General features: G+C 35.4%; 1 long non-coding RNA gene across 1 annotated transcript in view; it reads right to left on the bottom strand.

Annotated features, from left to right (window-relative positions):
• The window catches only part of LOC127562978 (uncharacterized), a 78606-nt gene extending 56157 nt beyond the window's left edge, over positions 1–22449 (bottom strand). The window contains exon 1 of the long non-coding RNA XR_007953853.1: positions 22375–22449. This is a non-coding gene — a long non-coding RNA (uncharacterized LOC127562978). The remainder of the gene's footprint in view (positions 1–22374) is intronic.
• Positions 22450–22875: the final 426 nt, after the last annotated feature.

Here is a 22875-nt window from a genome sequence, read left to right on the forward strand (position 1 = left end):
CTCTATGCAAGTCAGCTAGGTAACAAAGTGGATAAATCACTGGACCTGGAGTAAGGACAATTTAAGTTCAAATTCTGCTCTCATTTAGTGGCTGTGTGACCTCTAGGCAAATAATTTAATCTCTGTTTGCCTCAGTTTCCTCATCTGTAAAATAAGGATAATAATAGCACAGAGCTCCCACTGGAGTTGTGAAGGTCAAATGAGGTAATACTTATAAAGTGCTTGGGACAGTACTTGGCACACAATAAGCTCTAGATAAAAGTTAGCAATTATTAAGTCACTTAACCTTTCTGAACTTGTTCCCTCACTTGTAAAATTAGGAGGCTGAAAAAGATGGCTTCATGTCCCTTCCAACTCTGGATCTCTGCAATCCTACCATCTCTTCCCACTATCATTATGTTATCCTCTGTCCCTTTTTCTTTCAAGCTCTATGTGTCTCTCCTGTATCTTATGTCACATCCGCAAGTCAGTTGGTTTGCAGATCTTGAAGCCGATTAGAAAAATCCCTATACAATTGGTCCATTTGCATCCCAGTAAACACCTTTCCTCCATTGGATATGAGTGAGTTTTTATTGTTGTGTGTTAGAGAATAGGTCCCTGTCTAGACTTGAGAATTCCTTGTATAGGCAACGTCTTGTAAAGAAATCAACTCTATTAATGCAAATTGGCAACTGCTTTACAAGTCAGAATATGGGGAATGGGGTAGACTGAGAAGTCAATCACTTTGCTTGAGTTCCCACAGCCAGTTTGTGGTAAAGCAGGACAGCTTTCCTGGATCTAAGACTGGCTCTCTCCACTCTGCCACACTGGCTCCTGTTCACAGGTACCAAAGAAGATTCTCAGTTTGCTAGTCTCAAAATATATCAAATTATTTACTTCCAGTTCCTTAAGCAAGTTGGCAGATATGCTGCTCCTCACAGAGAAACCAACACAAGTAGATTTTAATGTTTCATCGGCTGTGGCTGCAGTGCATTTGCATTTAACTGTGAAAAGGGCAGTGTAGACATACCCTCTTGCTGATTAGATACCAGTTTGATTCGTAGCTGCTGAATTTCTCTAAGAGAGTTTGAGCTGCCCTTCATTTTTGAGCGAGCCACTTCTGAGGGTGATTATAATCTCTGGGTGAGGAGTAATCTGAACAGATCAAGGTGGGGCAGTCCGTTATTGCCAGAGTAAAAGCATGCAGTGTGTGAAGGTGCGTGGAGTTTGTCACAATGCATCCCTATTGCTATTTGAAATAGTTCCTCTTATTGCCACTTATGCTAGATGGTGGCGGCAGCAGGGAGAGTCATGTAAAAAACATTCCAATCTTGTGTCAAGAGAGGCAGCCCTTTTATTTTTTCTTCTTATTACATTTGCTGCTAGTTATTTAAAGTTAGTAAATGTTTCAAGACAATGTCTTAAAGTCCCCAAATAAAGCATCTGCTTTATGGCATGACCTCATTTTCTATTCTGTTTGTTTATCTCCCTTCAGTGGAATAGTATTGTTATTAAGGGTGACATTATAATGGAAAATTGCATTAGCTCTTAAAATTCTGTTCTTTTTATGTGTATATAAAGAGTGACATTATGATCATGGGAGAAGCTCATTTGTCTTCACTGTTCTCCTGAGAATACCCTCCTGGGTGTAATGTAGCAAGCATGTCTAATTTTGTGTGTTGCCTGGCCAGGTCAGAGATATCCAGGCTAAGATTGAGAGATTGGGATATTTCAAGCAGAGCAGGAAGCAAAGGAGCAGCAACTGCCTCTGCTTTGAATAGACACCGAATGATTTAAAAAGTTCTGGACAGAGATGGTAGTCCTCCACCAAAAATTAAGAAAGACACTGTAGTCTAGTTGATTTCAGAGTGGGGGTTCAAATATTCCCATGACAGACACTAGTTGTATGACCATCAGCATGTTTAATTAAACAATGACCAAACAACTCTCTAATACTATCAGTTGAGTAGAAGTTGACAGACTATTTTGGCAAAAGGAGTTTCCTGATGGGGAGTTGCCTATAGTAATGAAATCACGGAGGGCAGTTAGATGACTCAGTGGATAGAGCACCAACCTTGAAGTCAAGAGGATGTAAGTTCAAATCAAAGCCTCAGACACTTAATTCTTCCTAGCTGGGTGACCCTGGGCAAGTCACTTAACCCCAATCGCCTCAGCAAAAAAATAAAATAAAAATAATAAAAAAGTAATGAAATCATAGATCTGAGTCATCCTTCATTATAGTTGATTAGTTATGTAGAAATTAATTGCTTACAAAATGCTAGTAGTTCATACTTCATTTCACTAAGTCTTAACCATACACAACCCCCTGAAAAAGATCTTGCAAATATGTTTTTGATTCTTATTTTTTTTAGATTGAAAGACTGAGGCTCAAAAATCTTTTATTTTTCTATATCTTCTTGGATCTCTGTGGAGTGCTTTCAGTTGTAGACAACCTAGGCAAACACTTTTTTCTTGAAACCTTCTCTTTTTTTGACCTTCTTGATACCATCTCCTGACCTCAATCTTCTTGATATTTTCTCTGCCTTTGACATCTGTAATATATTCACAATTTTCAAGCTACTTCTCTGAATATTCCTGGGTTTTTTTGGTTTTGTTTTGTTATTTTGCTCCTCATCTTCCTCCCATTGTTTACATGTAGATTTATTTTAAGGTTCTATCTAGAGCCATCTTATTATCTTTCTTTCCATTCTCTTCATCAATGATCCCTGAGCCTCAAGTATCATTTATTTCCATTGATTTGACTCTTAAATATGTATTGCCACTTCCAAATTCTTCCCAGAGTACCACATCTATATTCCCAACTTTTGGATATTCCCACATGGACTCCCTATAAGGGCATCCTACTTAATGTAGCTAAAACTGAACTCATTAAATACAATTCTAAACCTACTTTCTCCCTCTTAATCTTCATTTCACTTAATGGCATGCGATTCATAATCTTGGAATCTTCTTTGAACTTTATTTCCTTCTCTTTCTTTCTCTCACCTTGAGCACATCCATTCAGTTGTCATGTCCTTTATATCTTATCTTCATTTTTTTGATGGGGGAAGGAGGAGTTAGACTTGCAATTTTATTAATTTAGGGAGCCAAGATGGTGGAACAAGGGCAAGAAGCTGTTTAAGCTCTTCCAGTTTTCCTTGAAAACCACATGAAACTAAGCTCTGAACAAAGTCTGATGGAATGAAACCACTCTCCATTTCAAGATAGACTGGATAAACTTCAAGAAAGGTCAGTTTCAATGAAATGAAAAAAGATGTTCAGCACAGCTCAGATAGCCTTTGGGAAAGCCAATGAGAGCATCTTGATTACAGCAAATCAGCAACAAAAACCCTCAGCCCTGGCTCAGTAGAGAAGCAAATCAGTGGGGCAGCCTCCAGTCCTAGCTCAGGAGGCAGGCTTTCCAAAATCAGCCTATATCCTGAAAAAAAGCTGACAAAGCTACCTCCTGCAAACACAAGGGGTCACTGTGCTCAAAGCCAAGACTCAGAGCTGTTCAGGAGACTTAGGACAGTATTCCTTTTACCCCCATAGCAGAGCTCAAACATAAAAGTAAAAAAAAAGAAAAAGAAAAGAAAAAGGAAAGAAAATGAACAAGAAACAAAAAAAGAATCATGACCATAGAAAACTATTATTGTGATAGGGTAGAGCAAAACACAAACTCAGAGGAGGACAGAATGTCCACAGGAGAAATCCCAAAGAGTGATATGAATTGGTCTTACCAAAGAGGCTTCTTGGAAATGCTCATGAAAGATTTCAAAAGGCAAATAAGAGAGGTAGAAGAAAACATAAGAAAAGACATGAGAAGTATGTATGAGAGAGTCAACAGTTTGGAAAAGGAAGGAAAAATATTGTCTGAAGAAAACAACTCTTTAAATAGTAGAATTAACCAAATGGGAAAAAAAAGAAATGCAAAAGATAAAGAAAATAACATTAAAAACTAGAATAGGGCAAATAGAAGTTAATGGCTCTATAAGATAGTAATAATCAGTGGGGGGAGGGAATTAAAGGAATGAAAAAATGATAGAAAATGTGAAATATCTTGATGGAAAAATAGCTGACTTGGAAAATAGATCCAGAAAAGACAATTTAAAAATTATTGGCCTACCTATAAGCTATGACCAAAAAGAGAGCCTAGATAGCATTCTACAAGAGGTCAGGAAAACTGCCCCAATATTTTAGAAACAGAGGGGGGAAATACTCATTGAAAGAATCCATCTATCACTTCTGGGAAGAGATCCCAAAAGGAAAACCCCAAGGATTATTGTTGTAAGATTCCAAAACTACAATCTCAAGGAAAAATATTGCAAGCTGTCAGACAAAAACAATTCAAATGTCAAGAGCAACTACCCAGAATCTGGCAGCTTCTAGAACAAAGGAATGGAGGTCCTAGAATACCTTATTCTGGAAGGCAAAGGATCTAGGATTCCAACCGAAAATTAATTATCCAGTGAGATTCCACTTCACCTTTCAGGGGGAGGCTGAAGTAAGAGACATTCAATCATTTCTATTGCAAAAACAAGAACTAAACAGAAAATTTAATTTACAAACACAGCATCTCAAGAGAATTATAGAAAGGTGAACAGAGGGAAATACACACACACACACACACACACACATATATATGTGTGTGTATATATATATATATATATATATATATATATATATATATATATAAACTTAAAGATTAGACTGTTTATATCCCTAGATGGGAAAATGGCATCTGTGACTATGGAGAAATGTATCTGTCACTGGGACAAAAACGTGGGGCATCACATGGAAAGAGGGTGTGGTTGTTAATGCTCTCTGATGTGATGACATTAAAGAAAAAGACATTAATGGGTGGAAAAATGTCTGGACTGGAAAAAGAAGAAAGGGGAGATTTAATGGGACAATTAGTTCACATGAAGAGATGCAAAAGACCTATTACAATCAAGGAAAAAAAAGGAAGAGAGATGAGGATTGCAGGAAGCCTGATCTCATCAATTTTGTCTCTAAGAGGGAATAACTTAATCCTTCAATTAGGTATAGAAATTTATCTAACTCTATGAAAAATAGGAGGAGAAAGAAAAAGAAAAGGGAAGGAAAGGCTATAAGGAGGAAAGGAATGTTAGGGGAAAAAGTAAAAGAATGGGAGAAGGGGTGATAGAACATAAGGTAATAGGTGGAGTGAGTTAAAAATACTACAAGAAAAAAGGGGAGGGGTGATACGAAATAAGGTAGTGGGTGAGATGGGTTAAAAAACTCTACTAAGAGAGGGAGAAGGGATAATAAGAGATAAGATAGTGATTGGGTTGGGTAAAAAAGAAAACAACACTACTAAGGTCAGGGTGGAAAGAGAAAACAAAGTATATACAAAGGAGAAAATGGGATGGAGGGAAATACAGAGTTGATAATCATAACTATCAATGTGAATGGAATGAACTCTGCCATAAAATGGAAGCTAATAGCAGAGTGGATTAAAAAACAGAATCCTATACTATGTTATTTACAAAAACCACATTTGACACAGAGAGACATATATAGACTAAAGATAAAAGGCTGGAACAGAATTTATTATGCTTCCATTGAAGTGAAGAAAAGCAAAGGTAGCAATTCTGATCTCAGATAAAGTGAAAGTAAGAGTAGATCTTATTAACAGAGATAAAGAAGGAAAGTACATCTTGACAATAGGTACTGTAAATAATGAAGTAGTAATGTTAACAAATGTGTATACACTAAGTGGTAGAGCTGGCAGATTCTTACAGATGATTTTAAGTCAGTTATAGGAAGAAATAGACAGCAAATTCTAGTCTAGTAAATTCTAGTAGGAGAGCTCAACCTTCCCCTCTCAGAATCAAACAAATCTAAACACAAAATAAACAAGAAAAAAATAGGGAGGTTAATATGATCCTAGAAAACAAAGATATGATGGACATTTAGAGAAAATTGAATAGGAACAGAAAAGAATACAGCTTTTTCTCGGCAGTAGATGGCACCTACACAAAAACGTATCATGTGTTAGGGCCTAAAAACCTCATAATCAAATACAAAAAGGCAGAAATAGTAAATGCTTCCTTTTCAGACCACAATGCAATAAAAATTATATTCAATAAATGTCCAGGGAAAGATAGACTAAAAACCAACTGGAAATTAAATAATATAATCCTAAAGAATGAGTGGTTCAAGCAACAAATCACAGAAACAATCTATAATTCCATACAAGGGAATGGCAATAATGAGGCAAGCATTCTATGAGATGCAGCCAAAGCAGTTCTTAGGAGTAATTTTAAATCTCTAAATAGCTACAGGAATAAAATAGAGAAAAAGGAGATCAATTAATTGGGCATGCAACTAAAAAAGCTAGAAAAAGGATAAACCAAAACCCCCACTTATATAACAAATTAGAAACTTTAAAACTCAAAGGAGAGATTAATAAAATAGAAACTAAGAAAACTATTGAACTAATAAATACATTACAAAGCACTTCTCACATAAAGTCAGAGCTAAAAAATTGGAAAAATATCAATTGATCATGGGTAGGCCAAGCTAATATAATAAAAATGAAAATTCTCCCTAAATTTGTCTATTTGTTTAGTGTCATACCTAATAAACTGCCAAAATATTATTTTATGGAACTAGAAAAAAAATAACAAAATTCATTGGGAAGAACAAATGTAATGGGCTGAGGCTCGAGTTGATGCACTGAGGTCCCAAGCACGTGAGGCTAAATAGTAATTGGACCATACTCTATTAATATATAAGCTTGGAGAAAGAATGGCCCCCGCCCACTCTTTGTGCAAGTCCTGATGTGTTGTATAGGAAATGACAATTTTAGTGGATGGAGGCAGGGGAGTGGAAAGGGAAGTGGAAAGAGAGACTGCTGGCTGGCATCTTGACACAGCTGCTCATATTGCAACTGCCCTTCACCTCTGATTCACCTCTGTTAGCTGGCTTCCTGTTGCAGCTGCCCATATTGCTATCACAATCCTTCTTCACCTCTACTGAGAATAAAGATTGAAGATTTTTCCTGAATTTCTGACTCTGGCTGATTTTAAATATGCGGTCATCACAAACAAAAGGTCAAAAATATCAAAGGAATTAATGGAAAAAATACAAAGGATGGTGGCTTAGCAGTACCAAACCTAAAACTCTATTATAAAGCAGCAGCCATCAAAACCATTTAGTACTGGCTAAGAAAGAAAGTGGTGGATCAATGGAATAGATTAGATACAAACAACACAATAATCAAGGTCTATAGCAACCTAGTATTTGATAAACACCCAATCTTCAACTTCTTGAATAATAACAATATTTGACAAAAATTTCTGGGAAAAGTGGAAAATAATATGTCAAAAACTCAGCATATACCTACATTTCATACCCCATATGAAAATAAAGTCAAAAAGGGTACATGACTTTAGCATAAAGGGTGATACTATAAGCAAATTAGGAGAGCAAAGGATAGTTTACCTATCAGACCTTTGGAGAAGGGAGGTGTTTATAATCAAAGAAGAACGAGAGAATATTATAAAAGGCAAAATTGACAACTTAGATTACATTAAACTAAATGTTTTTGCATAAATAAAACCAGCAGAAACAAGATTAAAAGGGAAGTATAAAGCTGGGAAAAAAATCTTTATAGCTAGTGTTTCTGATAAAGGCCTCATTTCTAAAATATATATAAAAAACTATGTCTAATTTTTAAGAAATTTTGCTCAGTTTTTTCTCTCCCAACATGATTCATAAAGTAATGCATATTAAAATAAATTTACTAGGAAAAAAGCTATTTTATCAGTCTAGGGTGTTTTCAGTAACAAACTTTCTCTACCAAAGTGGTTTGTCACTTTCTCTGCAACTTAGACAGTTGCCTAGGGCATTGCAAGTTTAAATGACTTGTCCAGAATTATGTACCCAATATATTAAAATCAGAACTCACAGTCTATCTGATTCTCACTTTGTATTTGTATTCTCACCTCCATTTCTACTGTGATACAAATTTAGTTTAGGCTTACATCCTTTCTTATTTAGATCTTCATAATGGCTGACTCTAATGGGTCACCCTTCCATCAAAAGTCTGCATTATGACTGTTTTCTAAGAGCTAGTATTATGTAGCAAGGAAAGAGATAACCTCAGGGTCAGGAAGATCTGTGGTCAAATCCAGCTTCTAACACAGGTTGGCACTATAATCCAGGGCAAGCTACTTAATCTCTCTCAGTTCCAGGAGCACCTTTCTGAATTATTGGGTAGGTGCTAACCTGCACTGATAAAGTGTGTTTTTAAATAAGATTTCAGCATACCAAAGAAATAATGGGTCTGATCTGATTTTATCTCACACACACACACACACACACACACACACACACAGAGAGAGAGAGAGAGAGAGAGAGAGAGAGAGAGAGAGAGAGAGAGATCTCCCAAGTGGTCTTCTTGCCTTTGTTCAAGTCATTTTTCCAATGAATGATTTCAATTTTGCCAATCCTCTACTCAAGAATCTTCAGTGATTACCCATTGCCTAGAGAATCATGTATACATTTTGACCCTATCATTTAAAACCCACCATAGTCTGGCCCCAATTTACTATAGAGTTATCTCATTCTATCCTCATATACATATTGTGTAGCCTACCCATCTCCCTTCTACCTTTACAATCCAACTAAGATTGACCTATAATGGCTTCTTGGTCTCTCTGGCTTCCCAGGATAAAACAATCTCACAAAATAGTTTTCCAAGACCCTTTCTTTGCACTTATATAGTGCTTGTATTAGAAACTTGTTATGATACTAAAAGGGCCATATTCACTTGGGGGACTCACTCTTTTCATTTGTAACTCTTTTCCAAGAAATCTGGTATATGTATACATGGTGCTCCCATCTCCTTCCACTCCTTTCAGCCTTTAGCTTTCTCTCTCTCCATTTCCCCTTTTACTGAACTATTGTTGATTCTCCTCGATTATAGGTATATAATTTCACAATATTATAAAATAAAGATTTTATTAGGTGAAGAGAATGAAACCAAATCTTGACTGAGAAGCATTAGTTCCACAAATATTGGCAAATCTCCTGTCATTTAAAATCTTGGCTATGGAGATCTTCTGGTAAAAGTCCTATTTAGAAATTCTAGCTCAGATCATACTTTCTGGTAAAAGTCCTATTTAGGAATTCTAGCTCAGATCATACTTTATAGCTTCTTGATTGAGGTAGAGACAGTAGTATCTCAGTATTTTCCTTCCTTCCTTCCATCCCTCCCTTCCATCCACCCCTCCCTTCCTTCTTCTATCCCTCCCTCTCTCCTGTCTTTTCTTTCCCCCTCCTTTCCTTCTTCCTCCCTACCCTCCTTACTTCCTTCCTTCTTCCCTTCCTCTCTTAAGTCTTCCCTTCCCTCCCTCCTTCTCTCCTTCCCTCCTTCCCTTTCTCCCTTCTTCCCTTTCTCCCTTCTTCCCTCCCTCCCTCCTTCCCTCCTTCTTTCCTTCTCTCCTTCCTTCCTTCCCTCTTTCCTTCCTTCCCTCCTTCCTTTCTTCCCTCCTTCCTTCCTTCTTTCCTTCTTCTTTTTTCTTTGTCTCAGTTTCTCTCTTCCTCTTCATTTATATTCCTATATCTTAAATCATCAGTCTTTTCTCTATGCCTTCATAACACATAGGCAATCATTTTTTTAAATAAAGAAGATAAGTTTCTATATAATTTTCCTTTTTTACCCATTCATTTCTCTATTGCAAAAGTTAGCTTTCCCATTCCTATTTCCATCACACATAAAAATATCTTTTTCAGTTTGGGGAATTAAGATACACTTTCACCGTCTCCTTCCTTTTGGAAATACTAATTGCCAGTGTTCTTTACTTATAAAATATTAATTGATTTGATTGTATCATGTGCTTTTCCATTGTCCTTCCCTCTTTTTAATAAAAATCTATTTTTGATATTGTGGAAACTTCATTATACAGGGAATCAAGAGAATCCTATGTTCATTGTATTCTACTCTGACCTTTTCATATCTGGAGTATTATGTTCTGAATGACTTTCATGTCATAGATAATAATGGAAAGCTAGTATAGATTCAAAAGCAGAAAGATAGTGCTAGGTTAGAATACTGAACCAAAATAAATAAGATGAAATTCAATTGGATAAAGGTAAATTCTTCCATTTAGATTATTTAAAGTGGCTATATGACCTTAAAATTAAAGATCATATTATTTTGAAAAGCAGATTATATGCTTTTATACCAATAAATAGGAGATATATTCTTTAAAAAAAAAGCTTTTTATTTCCAAAACATATGCATAAATAGTCTTCAATATTCACCTTTGCAAAACCTTGTGTTCCAAATTTTTTTCTCCCTCCCTTCTCCCCAGCCCCTCCCCTAGATGGCAAGTAATGCAATATATAAGGAGATAAGGAGGTAATCACAAAAAATTATTGAAATGGAAACGTTTATATACAAACAAAATTAATGTATCTTAGAAAAGTATGTATTCAGTTTCTCAGGTAAGATATTAATATCATATATTCATATAAATAAACAAATAACATACATATATGGAATATTTGAAATTAAGTGCTTAATATGTGCCAGTAACATTATGTTAAGTGCTTTACATATAATATCTCATTTGATACTACTTTGAAGAACACTGAGAGGTAGATGCTATTATTGATCCCATTTTTAGTTGAGGAAATTGAGGCAAACAGAAGAGACTTGCCCAGAATCAGAGACCTTGTTATTGTTTGAAGCTGATTTGAACTTGGGCCTATTTGACTTCAGGATCAATATTCTGTCTTTTGTGCTAACTCATTGCCACATATAATATGTCTGTGCTTGTGTCTGTGTATATAGGCACTATACAAGCACACAGCACAATGTACATATACATATATAAATGGCTGAACAAATCATGGCCTATGAATGTAATGAAACATAATTGTGCTTTAGAGATGACAAAGAGGATGATGAGAGGGAATCACAGAGAGATCTATATGAACTGATGCAGAGTAAAATAAGCAGTTAACAAAGTAATATATACAAAGAAAATGTAAATATAAAGAATAACCTCAAAATAACCAAAAGCAAATTACAAAGAAACAAACATGACTCCAAATAGAGATGTCACTTCTACCATTGCTTTGCAGAGGTGAGGGTCACATGTATGAAATAATGAATATATGTTCAGACTATTTTTTAATTACTTAAAAAATTTTATTAAGGCTTTTTATTTTCAAAACATATACATGGAAAATTCTTCAACATTAACCCTTGCAAAACATTGTGTTCCAATTCCTCCCTTCCCATCCCCCCTCCCCTAGATGGCAAGTAATCCAATATATGTTAAACATGGTAGAAATCTATGTTAAATCCAATATATGCATACATGTTCATACAATTATCTTGTTGCACAAGAAAAATCAAAACAAACTGGAAAAAATGATAAAGAAAATAAAATGAAAACAAATAACAACAAAAAGAGTGAAAATGCTATGTGTGAACTACACTCAGTTCCAGACTTTTTTATTATGTTTACAAATTCTGCTGGATTTTTTTTTCTTTTGCTCTCTATATTTAAAGCATATTCTTTATTATAAGGAATAATTTTTTGGGGGGAAATCTGAGCAGAAATCTGGGTGAGGATGTAAGGAGAAATCTAAGTAGCATAATGAAAACATAGCAACAATTTTTTAAATGAATCAACTTTACAGCCAAACTACAGAGGAGACATGGTAGACAGAAGTACATGTAGAGAAGATTTGAGAATTTTAATGGGAAACAAAGTCAACATGTGTCAGTAGAAAGTGTCAGCCAGGAAACCCAGTTAATTTCATATTCATTAAAAGAAGTTTATAATATTTTGGTCTAAGGATACCATTGTCCCGCTATGCTATGCTCAGCCCATATTTGAATCATCATATTCAGATAGAGATGACAATTTTTAGGATAAGAATTGGCAAGATGCAAAACATCCAGAAGATGACAAACAGGAAGGTGAAGAGTCTCTGGATTATGCCTCACAAGGATTAGTTGAACTGATAATACTTAATTTTGAAGAGATTGGAAGAGAGTGCAATAATTGTATTCAAATCCTGAGTGATTATTGTATGAAAGAAGGATTAGACTTGTTGTGTTAAACCATAGAGCATAGACTGAAGGGTAATAGGTAGAGGTAGATTTAGATTTGAGGAAGAGAAAATTTCTGAGCAATACAAATTATTAAAAGAAAAATAGATTAATGGATTCCCTTTTGTTTTGATTGAATTAAAAATGTTCAAGAAGTTGTAGAGGAGTCTCTTGTTTAAATACAGGTTTACCACTTGAGTCCTTTTTTTTTTTTTTTTTTTTTGTTCTGTGCCCCGGATGTCTAGAGACCTAGAAATCACTTATTCATTGGCTAAAAGAATTAGGGATCTTCAATCTGAGGGAGAGAAGATTTGAAGGAATGGAAGGCATGATTGCTAGTATCAAGTATTACCTTGTTATTTTTGGAAGAGAGATAGATTAGACTTGTTCTAATTGCTTCCATCAGTGTAATGGACTGAGGCTTGAGTCAATGCACTGAGGTCCCAAACATGAGGCTAAATAGTAATTGGATCATACTCTATTAATAGATAAGCTTGGAGAGAGAATGGCCCCCACCCACTCTTGGAGCAAGTCCTGATGTGTTGTATAGGAAATGACGATTTTGGTGGGTGGAGGCAGGGGAGTGGAAAATGAAGGGGAAGGAGAGACTTTTTGCATTGCCATTGCAACAGTTTGCTCAGCTCAGATCTCTCTCTGTTAGCTGGCTTCCTGTCGCAGCTGCCCATATTGCTATCACAATCCTTATTCATCTCTTCACTTCAATAAAGATTGAAGATTTTTCCCTTAACCTGAATTCTTGACTCCGGCTGATTTTAAATACACGGTCATTACACATCAGGAAGAACTAAGAATAATAAATTGAAATTGCAAAGGAACAGGTTTCTACTTGAGGTAAATTAGATCTGTTCAAAAGGAAAATGGACCACCTTGGAAAGAAATGGTTGTCCTCTCACTCAAGATTTTCCTAGCAAAAGCTTGAGAACCACTATCAGAGATTTGGTCCAACTTCTACGATCTCATCTTATTAACTTATGATCCTATGTTGTCAAATGACTTTCTATTCAGGTAGGAACTGGATGAAATGGCTTTTAATATCTGTTGTTTTTAATTCTTACGTGAGTATGATTCTTTAAGCTAAATTCTATCCAGTTGTTACCTTACTTGGACTTTAGGAAAGTCATATCATCCCTGTAGTCTTCAATTTCCTTGTCTGAAAAGTGAGACCTTTGATCACTAATATCTTACCAGCTAGAAAAGAAAACAATTTATTGTGCTTTTCAGTGATTGTGCCTTCCTATTCTCATCTTGCCCATGTGATCACTTTGTTCACTGCCTATACCCTAACCTTACACTTCTAGCATCTCCTTTATCATCCCCAAACCTATTGGCCTTGTCTGAGGAGATATTGGTTATTTCATAAAGAGGTAAGGCAAAAGACAGAAATAAAGATTTTTTGATTTCTTTGACATAGAAAATACCCAAGGGAGGAAATTTCCACTAATAATGTAAGCTGGTAAATTCTATAGAACTTAAAGAGATAGAAAATTGTCTGGAGCAGTAAATGTTTAAAATGCTTGCCCAGAGTCTCAAGCCTGCTTGTGTTGAAGGCAGGGTTTGAAACCAGTTCTTTCTGATTTCAAAGCCAGTTATCAATCCACTATTGCCACTTCCCCAAAAAAGGAAACAGATAACTCAAATATTCTCTTCTCAGTGACAGGGAAATCCCATGTTATTTTAGTGGTAGAAACTGAACAAATAGGGGACCAAGCCAATTGAGAAGTTAGTAATTATATGGATTTGAGAACTGATGTCTTAGGTATCACAAAAGAATAAGGATCGCAAATTAGCGGGCTACCAGGTGTGTATGGAAAAATAGTGAAAGTTATATAGAACAAGTAAAAGGAAAATGGTAGTATGCAGATCATATACAGTTATAAGAATAGGGGATTTAATTGAATAGAATTTGAGTAAGACTGTGAATATTGGATAGCTTATAGTCTAATACCCACCCCCATCCCAAGTCCAAGCAATAATTCTGCTGAATGGACTAATTCATCCAAGGCTAATGTTATCTCTAAGTGGAGCTTATAGACAAGTGTAGAGCTTTGAAAACATGTGGATGAGGCGTCTGTGTCAATAACACTAATTATACAGTAGCTGCCCAGAATTGAAATTGATGCGATTTGGTGGAGATCCACAATCAGTTTCAAGACCCATTCCAGGGAATTAATGCACTCTGAGCAGAATTTAGGTTTAGAGAACACATTTCACTGTCAAAGTGCTTGGCAAAATGATACTGGGGAGAAGAATGCTACCATGAGATACTGCATTTCATTCATGAGTTGTAAAGACAATAAGGTCATTCTATTCAATACTACCTGATGATAAGATACTTCCTTAACAGTCCTATGGTGAAATTGATTCTGTAGATTATTAAATGTTACCATTAGTAAAAGCAAAGGTGCTCATGAGATACTAGACTCAAAGTCTTGTGAACTCAGCCTAAGGACATTGATTCCTCTATCATAGAGAAATCATGAAATTTTTTTCTGGCTTGGTGGCTGAAAGTAAGTATTTCCTAATTCACAGAATAGAAAAAGGCTAGTTTGATCCAAACTGGGTGCTTAGTATCTGCAAAGTCACAATTTTTCTCCCAGTGCCCAGTGGGAAATGCCCCTTTTTTGTCATTCAGGTGTTTCTATGCGAGTTCTTTCAGTCATTCAGGCAATATTTCTCACATGTGATATAGTCGCCACGTAAAATTCCATTCAACATGATGAAATTTGGATGGGGCAAAGCCCCTTGTTTTTATTTTGGAGACTAAAATAAGAGCTGCTGAAAATAAGAGGCCATATTCTCAACATTCAATTTGAGCCTGGAAATCACTGTTTACAGAGTCCACAGTCATGGCAGCTGTTTCAGCCATTTAAATAGTATAATTACACATTTCATTTCAGAACATCATTTCAGCAGTGAGTCTGCTGGTATGTCTCAGATTTGCACATAACCCTTCCTATACATATTTGTACAGGTGACCTGTCAATAGCTATCACCAACTATGTCAGAAAGGGCATTCGGTCTTTCTTAGAGTTGCTCAGCTTATAAAGTATCCTTTACTTAAAAGTATCAAGCTTTCTCCCCACCTCCATCCCTATCACCCCTCTCCAAACAATGAAAAAAATACAGTTGTCAGCATAATGTCTTGACATTCATGATACCAGCCTGTCTTTACTGGTGTCAGATGTGAAAATAAATAGATATTAAACTGTCAGTCAATGAAATTGCAAAGTCAAGAACAGCTCTGGCTGAGATCCGATGTATTCTGTTTGATGGACACAGGTGTTTAAGTGTTATGAAGGCAACAGGAATGGAGGACAAGAGAAGCCCTTTCCAGCAGTTTTCTATTTGCTACAACTGTGAAGATGAGCTTCCTATCACCCAGGACTTCAGTAGACACTCAGAGGCTTGAGGAAATGTCAAGAACTCCATAAGTCTCATGTGAAAATCTGAGAAGTCCACACCAGTTCCTTGAGGACATTATAGTCATATCTTTGTAGGCAAAGTCCTTCTAGATGAGTGAAGGCTAGTCTCACTGGCCTTGAATACAAATCTGTGACAGGCAACAGAAATCAACCTCATTTATTTATTATTCATAAAGTACTCAAAACCAATCATCTGTCACTAATAAACATTAATGCTATTAAAAATTAATGATCATCTGAAGGCATGCTGAGAGATCCACTCTTCTTTCTGTTTGATGAATACTAAAGCAAAGTACATCATTTTTGTTTATAGACACTCTTAAATGTTTATATAAGCATGATGATCATGATAGCTATTATCCATACATAGCTTTAAAATTTGCAAAGAACTTTAGGTGTGTTACTTCATTTGAAACTCCTAGATCAGGAAACTAAGGCTTTAGAAAGAAACTTGCTGGGTCAAAGAAAAAGTATGGGCTTGAGTCTAGGCTTGAACTCAAGTCTTCTTGATTCAAAGTTCATCATCATCATTATCATCATCATCATTATTTCATAGAACATTAGTTCTTTGAAAGGGGACTATTTTATTTTTATTTTCCTAATACATAGAACAATACCTGGCATATGATAGTCACTAAAAATGCTTGTTGAATGAATGATTATGTACAATATTGTGATTGTGGTTCCTTTGGGAATGCTGGTTTAACATTCTTAGTTTTCAACAAGTAGCATTGATTGATGCTCTCCTATTGGAAAATGGCTTTCTAAAAATATTCTTTATGGTCTTGTTTTGGAATATGCCTACCATTAATCTGGATTTCTTTGTTATATTTTTTTATTAAAACTTTTTACTTACAAAACATATGAATGGGTAATTTTTCTACAATGACCCTTGCAAAGCCTTCTGTTCCAAATTATTCCCTCCTTTTCCCCACTCCCTTCCCTAGATGGCAGGTAGTCCAACATATGTTAAATATGTTTTATAAATACATTTTATTCTGGATTTCTAATTCTTCCTTGTTCCATCTCCCATCTCTGTGCCGTTGTAGAGACTATCCTCCATGTACAGAATGCCTCATAGCATTCCTAATTTCTACTAAAGCACAATTTAATGCCCTTTCTTTCTTGAGGCTCATCCTTATTTTTCCAATTGTAATTGTTGTCTCACTCTCTCTGTCTCTCTCTCTCTTTGTCTCTCTTTGTCTCTTTCTCTGTCTTTCTATCTCTATCTTTGTCTCTGTCCACTTTTTCAATTAATAGTTAATAACTAATCATAACTAACAGTTGGAATTTGCATAGTACTTTAAAGTTTACAAGGTGCTTTACAAATATGATCCCATTTTATCCTCACAACAATCTTGAGACTTAGGTATCATTATCCCCATTTTTTCAGATGACTACGTTAAGATTCATGAAAGTTAAATGACTTGCCCAGAATCACACAGATAGTAAATATTTGAGGCTGGATTTGACTTCAGTTATTCCTGACCACAGGCCCACTATGCTATCTACCTAGCTTTATTAATATTAATATATTACTTAAGGTTTACAAAGCATTTCACATGTGTTTTCTCATTTGATTTTCACAACAACATTAGGACCTGAATACTATTATTAGTATCACTACTTTATAGATGAGAAAACTGAGTAACATCACCTGTCACCCAAGACTGTTGTGAAGAACAAATGAGATAATATTTGTAAAACATCTTGGAAACCTTAAAGTATTGTATAAACACTAGCTGCTGTTACTGTTGTTCTTGTTGTTGTTATTCAATCAGAGCAGAGCACAGTGGAACTATCATATTCTTAGATTTGTATTCTATGTCTTTCTTAATGAAGTCTAGGATTTCAAATAGCTATTTCAGCTAATTTAAACTATTTTAACATACTCAACTTTCAGTCCACTAAAATCCATTATTTTTCTTCTTTTTATTAAAAAAATTCTGAATTCAAACATGAAAAATATGGCATTTTCATATGCAATAGAATAGAAGATTCTGTATGAAGCCATACATTTTTCACAGCACTTGATTTTTTAAAAGTATATACTAAATTCCATACCTAATTTTAAAAATTGTCCTGCTTGAAACTAGGCATCGACCCACACTTAACACCGTACACCAAGAGAAGGTCAAAATAGGTTCATGACCTAGGCATAAAGAATGAGATTATAAATAAATTAGAGGAACACAGGATAGTTTACCTCCCAGACCTGTGGAAGAGGAAGGAATTTAGGACCAAAGAAGAACTAGAGATCATTACAGAGCACAAAATAGAAAATTTTGATTGTATCAAATTGAAAAGTTTTTGTACAAACAAAACTAATGCAGACAAGATCAGAAGGGAAACAATAAACTGGGAAAACATTTTTACAGTCAAAGGTTCTAATAAAGGCCTCATTTCCAAAATATATAGAGAATTGACTCTAATTTATAAAAAATCAAGCCATTCTCCAATTGATAAATGGTCAAAGGATATGAACAGACAATTCTCAGACAAAGAAATTGAAACTATTTCTAGCCATATGAAAAGATGCTCCAAGTCATTGTTAATCAGAGAAATGCAAATTAAGACAACTCTGAGATACTACTACACACCTGCCAGATTGGCTAGAATGACAGGGAAAGATAATGCTAAATGTTGGAGGGGATGTGGGAAAACAGGGACACCAATACGTTGTTGGTGAAATTGTGTATACATGCAAGCATTCTGGAGAGCAATTTGGAACTATGCTCAAAAAGTTGTCAAACTGTGCCTACCCTTTGATCCAGCAATGTTACTACTGGGCTTATATTCCAAAGAAATACTTAAAGAAGTATGTGCAAGAATGTTTGTGGCAGCCCTCTTTGTAGTGGCCAGAAACTGGAAACTGAGTGGATGCCCATCAATTGGAGAATGGTTGGGTAAATTGTGGCATATGAATGTTATGGAATATTATTGTTTGGTAAGAAATGACCAGCAGGATGATTTCAGAAAGCCCTGGGGAGACTTACATGAACTTATGCTGAGTGAAATGAGCAGGACCAGGAGATCATTATATACTTCAACAACAATACTATATGATGATCAATTCTGATAGATCTGGCCCTCTTCAGCAATGAGATGAACCAAATCAATCCCAAAGGAGCAGTAATGAACTGAACCAGCTACAACCAGTGAAAGAACTGTGGGAGATGACTAAGAACCATTACATTGACTTTCCAGTCCCTATATTTTTACCTGCCTGCATTTTTGATTTCCTTCACAGGCTAATTGTACAATATTTCAGAGTCTGATTCTTTTTATACAGCAAAATAATGCTTTGGTCATGTATACTTATTTTGTATTTAATTTATACTTTAAGATATTTAACATATATTGGTCATCCTGCCATCTAGGGGAGGGGGTGGGAGGAAGGAGGCGAAAAATTGGAACAAAAGGTTTGGCAATTGTCAATGCTGTAAAATTACCCATGCATATAACTTGTAAATAAAATAGCTATTTAAAAAAAAGAAAAAAGTTGTCCTGCTTGAACCAGGAAATCACTATACATGACAACAAGTCTATATGACGATCAATTCTGATGGACAAGGCTCTCTTCAACATTGAGATGATTCAAACCAGTTCCACTTGTTCATCAGTAATGAAGAGAGCCATCTACACTCAGAGAGAGAACTGTAGGAACAGTTTGGAATATAATATAGCATTCTCACTCTCTCTGTTGTTATTTGCTTGTATTTTGTTTTCTTTCTCAGTTTTTCTTTTTCTTCATTCTTATCTGATTTTTTCTTATGCAACGCGATAACTGTATAAATATGTATACATATATTGGATCTAATGTGTATTTCAACATATTTAACATGTATTGGACTACCTGCTAGCTAGGGGAGAGGATGAAGGGAAGGAGGGGAAAATTTGGAACAAAAGATTAGGAAAGGGTCAATGTTGGAAAAATTACCCATGCATATGCTTTGTAAATAAAAAGTTTTAATAAAAAAAATTATCCAGCTTTCCAGTGCTTTTTTCTGAGCTCCCTTCTGTTCTCTTCTGTGAACATTTAAAAATGTTACATTGATCTTCTTTCTTTGGCATCACTATTTCTAGCCTTTCACCTACTTAACTGAATGGAAGAAAAGATTTTTTTTTAAATCTTTTGATAAAGAAATGTACTCAAACATACCCCATGTCCAAATTTATATTTATATATGTATCTTTGTATATGTATATGATATGTGTGAGGGAGTGTCTATGTGTACCTTGTATTCATCATTTCTCTGTTAGGAAGTAGACATTATGCTTCATCTTAGGCATGGGAACCCAGTGTCTATGTCACTCAGCTATTTTGATCAGATTAGAGATCCGAATTCTTAAATCTTTCAAAGACATTTTCTTTACAATGATGTTGTCATTGTTTTGCTTACTCCACTTTGTATCCATTAATATTACTACTCAGTAGTCTCTGAAATTGTCTCTGTAATTTCTTGTAGCTCAATAATATTCGATTACATTTATATACCAAAATTTGTGCAGTGACTCAGTAACTAAAATGCAATTTATGGTACCTTTCCCTCTTAGGTTCTATTTCTTGTTTTTTCCTTCCTTTTAAATCATCCATTATGTTTCAGAAATTTTTTTGCTTGATTATTCAATTCCTGGTATTATTCTCTTTTTTAATCTCCATGAACCCTTTCCCACTTATTTCTGTATTGATGTAAATATATTTCTATACATACTGAATGTATATGTTCAATTATCTCTCTACTAACTAGACTTCAAACTCTATGAAGGCAGGAACCTAATGTTAGGTTATTTTTATCATTACCAACCACAGATCATGATGGACTCTAGGAACTTGAAGCAACAGGAATGAGGAATTGTCCTTTCTCCCATATATTCTGTATACCTTGCTGACTCACAGAATTTCAGAATTGGGAGAGACCTTAGTTGCTATCTAGTCAAACATATACTAACAAAGAACCCCCAAGTGCATTATACTAAATGAGTAGTTATCTAGCATCAGCCTGAAGAGTTCCAGAGAAGGAGAATTGATTTCTTATCTCAGGTAGCCCAGTCCACTTTTGGACAGCTTTAATTGTTAGCAAGTGTTTCCTGATATCAAGTCTAAATTTATTTCTCTGCAATTTCCTTCCATTGCCCTTGGCTTTGTTTTTGTGTTCCAATTGAATTAGTCTAATCTCTGTTCTATATGACTGCCCTCCAAATATTTACAGATAACCATCCCATTCCTTTGAATTTTCCCTTCTGAACTCCTTAAATTTATCTTCATATGACACGAACTCAAAGCCCCTTACCAAACTGATTAACTTCCTCTAGATGCTCCAACTATTCAGTATTCTTATAAAGCTACAGTGTGCACAAGTGAACGCAATACTCTAAATGAAGTCTAAATGAGGGCAGGATACTGCGGGACCATTACCTCTTCATCTCAAAAAGTCTTCTGTCTTTTAATAAAGTTCAGGATGACAGTAACTTTTGGGAAGCTTATTACAGGAGAAGTATGATGGTGGAGTGTATAAAAAGGTAGCTTCATGGACAGAATGACCTGGCTATAAGTTCCATCTCTGAGTTATTGGCTTTTTGATTCCAGGCAAATCATTTAAAATCTCCATGCTCCAGATAATTTTCTAAAAGAGTCACAGAGTAGCTCCCCTTGGGTTTGTTAGAGTAAGGTATGTCACCAATGAAATGAAAAGTTTGTAAAAAAGAAATCAAATAAGTAAACATTTTTAAAAAGATTATACTGTTAACTTATATTGAACTTATCCTATCCATTGCAGATCCAGTGGCAGTGGGAAAGAAAAGTTGGTATGTAGTAGGTCTTGAGCAGAAATTTGCATTCATGTCCTTGCTTATTTATCTCCATCTGAGACAGTAGCATAAGGATAGATTTACAGTGGAAACACTTGATAACAGTCACAATGAAGGACCAATATCTTACACCCTATACAAAGATAAGGTGAAAGTGGATACATGATTTAGATATGAAAGGTAATGGCATAAGCAAATTAGAAGAGCAAGAAATAGTTTACTTTCTAGATCTATGAAGAAGGGAAGAATCTATTCCCAAATAGAAGACAGAAAATATTATGAAATACAAAATGAATAATTTTGATTATATTAAACTAAAATCTTTTTGCACAAAGAAGAAAAGGAAGACCAAAAGAGGAGGAGAATGAGTGGTCAAACCCTACAGGAAACACTGAGGGAGAGGAAAGTATACCTCAGCAGAAGTGATGGAATGAAGGAGATGGATATTCTAGTAAGAACTAAGTGTCCAGCTCGGTCAACTGTTTATAAGGGAAGAAACGTTCACATGTTGGAAATTTATTAACCAAGATCTTTCTGCCTGTTTTTTACTTTTAGAGTTTTAAGAGGCATTTTAAGAACAGATGTTCCCAAGCCATATTGATTTAGAATACACTTCATCCTCCATTTTCAATTGTTTCTATTGCCATTCCCCAAGAGGTACTGCTTATGGGACCCAATAATAAATTACCTCATTTAATTACTCACACATTGAGCAAGAAGAAATTAAAACATTTTAGGGTGGCTAGTCATTATCAATCTTCTCTCTAGTGTTTTAAACCTTTTGTCAGAGGACCCTTCCTTCCAAATCCCTATTATGGTGCCTAAAATTCTACTTTTAATTTTTTTGATCTGGGAAGTATATTATCTATGAAAAAATGGAACTATTCTGGGAGGGAACACTGTATGTTATTGTCAGCTAGAACCTTAATGTAACTCTTTGGCAACCAGAAAAGCAAAAAGGAGTAGGAAGTTTAAGGGCACAAGAAATTGAGAAGGCATTAAAAAGGAATAGGAATGGAATATCTCGCAAGCAAATATTACCTTATTTTCCAATTTTGCCCAGAGTCTATTCTCTCTCCTTTTATTTCTCAGTCCTAAAAGTTGATCTGCAGACTCTAGAGAGGGAAAATAAGTGTAAATTGTAACAAAGAAGACCAGGCAGATTTCATTTACATCTCAGAGGCAACTTTAGCCAATCATTTTCCACTTGAAGCACCCTACAGCTGCAGATAGGAAAGTCTTCTGAAGCCTTTCCCCATAATCTAGCTGTTTGATGCTCCGAGACTTGTCTTTGACAAATAGTGTGAGGGCCCCCTATCTTGTCCCAGTGGAAAGAAAGGATGTCCTGGGCCCCAACTTCAGGATCTGAACTTCTCCTAAATAGGATCTGACTGTAGAGTTCTCTAAGAGGGCAATTATATTGTCTGTGGGAGTTTCAAATCTGATGGGAGGATACAGATTTCTGTTCAAACAAGGTTATCACAGACTGAGGAAGAGTCACTTCAGAGGAGTCAGAGATCAGTATTAACTGCTATGGGGTCC

This window comes from Antechinus flavipes, chromosome 4 (assembly GCF_016432865.1).
Source record: "Antechinus flavipes isolate AdamAnt ecotype Samford, QLD, Australia chromosome 4, AdamAnt_v2, whole genome shotgun sequence".
Taxonomy (NCBI): Eukaryota; Metazoa; Chordata; class Mammalia; order Dasyuromorphia; family Dasyuridae; genus Antechinus; species Antechinus flavipes.